Here is a 5,141-nt window from a genome sequence, read left to right on the forward strand (position 1 = left end):
TCAAAATGATCAATAACTATTGATAAAAACGTGCAAAAATGAAACCTGCATGTGTTTTTCGTGGCACGTCACCGATAAACAAAATACTGTGTGTGAGTGGCCTAATGAGTGGAGGCAAGGACCTGGGAATAAGTTTTAATTTTTGTCTTGTAGCTGTGACTCAGCGGCCACAGCCTAAGTGGTCAGCTATCACTCAACAGGGGGATGCCAAGGGGAGTGGCCAGCAAGAGGGGAGGGGAATGGTTTGCGTCACACACTGTCGGCTTTTGCCATCCATCATAACTTTGTCACGCACAATCATATTGATTGTTCATCGTTGTATCACAAATATGCCAATCTCAGGCAGTGCTGATTTCTTGTGGCAACTATTTCAATCCATATTTCGGCGGGGTGGGGGGAGGGGAGGAGGGGCTAGGATGGAAGGGGGTCAGAAGTTGAAACTGGGGCAAGCAGGATTCTTGGTGTCATGGTAGATTTAGAACTTGTCCTGTTAAAGGTTCTATGTAGGACGTAGGGTCTGATAACACGATGATGTTGATTTTATAACTGCATGGGCCCTATGAAAAATATGCTCCATTGATTCCAATGTAGTTTTCGGTCATAAACCATAGTTTTTACTCAGATTTTATATTTTCCAAATTAAAACTGCTCATTGATAAACTCATATATTACTCAAAGATGCTGTGTGTGAAAAAAGTCCCATCAGAACTCATCAGTGAACAGAAAGGCAGGGGGTTCATTTGATCCCTTCCCCCACCCAGACTCACCAGTTTATGGGCATGTACAGTCCTTAAATGGTCGGCAATTCTGAATGGAGATCCAGCCCCCGTGTTTGTGCTCTGGCAACTCAAAAAATTAAAAAAATAAATCACAAAATGGCGGGTGATTCTTTAGACTGTAGTTTATACACTTTGGTCCAGTCGCCCCCATTAAAGTGATGGATCATGCTCTCTTCTAAACTGTGTCTTTCAAGTTGGTCCTTATGGATGCATTTCTTGGTCGCATGAAGACAGTGAATTGTTGTGGCATGACTACACCTTAAACTTTCAGCTGGTTTTAAACTATTGGCAGTTTTGAATCGATACGTAGACAACCAGCTGTCAAAACACATTTGGTCTCCTGGGAGAGACCGGATATGACACAGACCTGAAGCTGACATGACTCTTTGTATTAAAGAAATTTCAAACCCTGATTTCATTAGATTTTTGTAAAGGGATATCAATCAAGTTGGCATGAAAGCAAATAGAAATTTTGGTCTCCCGGCACAATCTTTCCAGCGGTAGCAAATCAGTAAGTCTCCAGCTGTGGATATCGACCACCTCACCAAGCGTCCCCCATAAACATTTACATGCAACCAACCAGTACCAGCGATGGTGCTAACCAAACATATGGTGGCAGTGTAGTGGTACACAGGTGCAGATGTGGACTTTTGTTTTGCTGAGACATATACAGGGTGTATCCTAACTGAACTCATACTGTGATTAATTGAAGCATGGCCTCTTATTTTTGTGATTTGACCCTTTAAATGAAAAGGTTCCCCTGTGAAGCATACTTTATTTTTTGGCAGCAAGAACAAAAATTAAAATCGTAGGGAAAAAAAGGAAAATGCAATCTTTTCGTCTAATCCAGAAACTAAATTGTGGAACTCCCTTACTCTCTGATGTCATCTTGTATGAGTGTGTTTTACAGTTACTTGTATATTAAAAAAATACCACACTTATAGTCTACAAAGTGGCATGCTGGCTTGTTAAAGACAAACTGAAACCAGCCAAATCTGTAGCCAATCAAATGCAGCAAAGAGCCTTACATCCAGTGATGCTCCACTGCTTAAAAATCATGTTCCTTGGAACGTATTGTGACAGGTTTGTACTTGGGTTGTCTCCGCTGATGGTAAATTTAGATGTGCCATGGAAGTGTAAATTTCAATGATGAACTTTACAGTCACATTTAAGAGAACCTCAGTTTTTTTTTTTCGTGATGCCTGTTCGTTGGAGCTGCTCCTGGGAACAGTCACGGTCACGTTCCCCCCAGGGAAGAGTTGAACTGGAAATGTTGGTGGAATGTCGATAATGTTGCTTGATACTTCACACGTTTTTTTATGAATTACCATGAACTCTGTAGCGGAATAACAACTCGTTAATATCCGTGTAATGGAAGTTGTTTGAAGGGTTTACCAAAAGATAGCTGTGATGCATTATTTCCATGCAATTCGTACGTAGTGGTGTAATCAGGGTACCAGGGGCACTTGGGCCCTCAATTTCTAGAGGGGGCACATTAGGATCTGAATTATATGAACCTCATTTTCTCATAGACTGAAAGGTAAAACACCGACCAATGTTAACTGTCACCAGTTTTTTCCTTCTCTAATTTCTGAGGGGGAGGGTGTACCTCCATGCCCCCTATTTATACTTCACTGCTACACCAAGACCCTGCTCCATACAATGCTTCAAAAACACTGCTTTAGCTTTTTATAAGAGAAACTAACAATCATTCAGTGGGCAGAGAAATCATGCTGACTTTTGAGATGAAGAAAGATTCACACTACATGTACTTTGTTATTGGGCTCTTCAGGAATTTTTAGTCCTGTTGCAGAGTTGGTTGCACATAGTGTAATGGCTGGATGTGATATGTCAAACTTAATGGGAGTTTTTTAGATGCTTGGTATAGCGGCAAATATGTTGGTAGTTTGCAGCACTTCTGAGCAAGCACGTGTAGTTTTGAGCAAGCGCCCATAGTTCTGAGCTTGCGCAGTACTATGAAAAGGGACCGGTGTGTCTGCTGCCACTGGCATCTCCGTCAAGTCTCCCATTACCTATATACAGTGTCTGTGTGATCTTTGTGTCAAGATACGTGAACATACATTGTGTAGGTTCTTTAACCATCTCATCTTAATATTCGATTAGTTGGTTTTATGCAGATGCCTTGATTGGAGGGGACAACAAACAAAAACAGTAACACACAACAAATCAAAGCCAAGGCAAAACCTGGGAATTCTGTCAAATTATATGAAGCTTTGTGACACTTCTATTGCTGACACGTTTTGACGCTGATGACAATGTTCCACTAGCTAGAAGCGGAAAACCAAATCACTGCAGCATGCAAGTGAGTCACTCAGTGAGTGTGCAGAACGTGTGTATGGATAAATTGTGAATAAAGTGCCCCCCTAAGACTGAAAGCTTATGGACCAATCCCGGCATGGGATGACTGTACACTGACCGACCATTACTCATGGAGTCCTGATAAAAGAACTAGTGCCAGCCATTGTTCTGAATAATGACTCTCATCAAGCACGCTATTTTGTTCCGTAGGCAGAACAAATCCCTCTTTGAAAATGGCATTATCTGGCTTCTGTGGGTGCACCCAGGTAAGTAGACCAAACATCTGTCCACCAAGCTCATTAATAAAAGTTATGTACTTAAGATATTCTACATTAGAGAGTTCTGAGAGCCATGGAATTGGGGAATTGAAAAAATATGGCACTGAGCCTCTGGCCTAGAATGAGGAATTCCAGTTCTGAGCAATTTGGATACAGTCAGGACTGAAAGGGGCACTATTTAGCCGTTCTGCAGAAGATGCTCTGTCAAATTGGAAGACCTCCACTTTGGGAAATATCCACCATTTTACAAGTGGTCTGCTTTGGATGAGAATTTCTCAGAAAGTCATCAGTCAGCTAGCCAAAAATTGAAAGGAAAACAAAAGACGACATTTTGATCAGCCTCAACACCTGTGAGAGTTTTATTTTAAAGAATTTTGAAGTGTTGAGATTTATCAGGGGTGTCGGTGGGAATTTATTTAATGGGGTGCACCCCTATATAATCAAGTGTGCTTGAGGATAGGAGGGCCCTATTTCAAGAGGGTAAAACTTTGAGGAAACATAAAACAGTTTGTCCAAACCAACTGTTATACCCTCCTATAGTGTGCCTGCCAAACCCCAACAAGGCTAGAGTGGAACAACTTGATGTTCCATTGCCAATTCAGTTGACTCTGTTTCTATACCAACCAGTTCAAGAAAGATGGAAATTTTGTTTCACCCTCAAGTTTTAGTCATTTTTTTGGTCCTCAGCCTTATGCTTTCCTGGCATTCCAAACAGTGACAGCAGGGGGGCAAAGAGGGGTTTCCCTGCCCCTTTCAATTTTCTCTTGTCCCTGCCCCCATTGCTCATGTAACCTCTGCTTGTTTGTAGAAAAACCCAGTCAGCCTTGCACTCATTGTGTCATGGCTGTAGATGTTTGTTGACCTGTTTATATATCTATCCCGTGAAACATTTTTGTTGTGTGAACCTCTTTCATGGGTGGATTGGGGGAGGGGAGCATCAGGGCTACCCCCCCCAAATGGACACAAAAAAACTGTTGGGTCTATATCATTTTACAGTTAAAAAAAGGCCCCAAAATGTAACCTCACACCTCAAAATGGCCATAACAGCTAACACACAAAAATTGACATATTCAGCCTCCCCCCAAAAAACTTTTGGGATCCTCCTCCCCGAAAAGTTTGGTTCAGGATCTGCTCTTGGCTCCCTTCCTCCCCCCTCGCAACCCCAAAGAGCCTGAGGCAGCCATTGATTCTGAAGTAGCTAAACTCAAAATAAGCTTTTTGGCAGAGTCATATCTCAGAAATCTCCCAGTCAACATATGACAGTTTACATTTTTTTGAAGGCCTTTTCTCCGAGAAATAAAAAGCTCTCGATATTTCTGAATTGGTCATGTGAGGTGATTGTTGGGGGCGCTTCAACTAGTACAGACACTCATCAATTACGTATCCACTTGTGACCTTTTGTGTTGTCTTGGACGGCATCCAAGACTCACTTGGCAGTGCTTCAGTGCCAACCTTTTGTGCGCATCCTATCTGGTTGCCCTAACAACCAAAGGTCACCAATTTACAGTACCATCCCAGAGGAAATGAAGCTGAAATGTCAGTGTAGTTCATGAGTGTCGATTTTCCAAGACTTTCCTTGAAACAAAGGAAATTTGCACATTTGTGATGCATTTGTGCATGTTGTAAAAAATATCCACAAAACTGTTCCCAAAGCAAAAAGTTAAAATCCACCGGCAACATCTGTCTCATTTGCAGATTCAACAAAACAAACATTGAGCCAAAAATCACAAAGGGTTTTGCAGACTAAATTGAAAACTTCACAAAC

This window comes from Acanthaster planci, linkage group LG09 (assembly GCF_054643075.1).
Source record: "Acanthaster planci isolate LZ-2023a linkage group LG09, COTS_SCS, whole genome shotgun sequence".
Classification (NCBI taxonomy): Eukaryota; Metazoa; Echinodermata; class Asteroidea; order Valvatida; family Acanthasteridae; genus Acanthaster; species Acanthaster planci.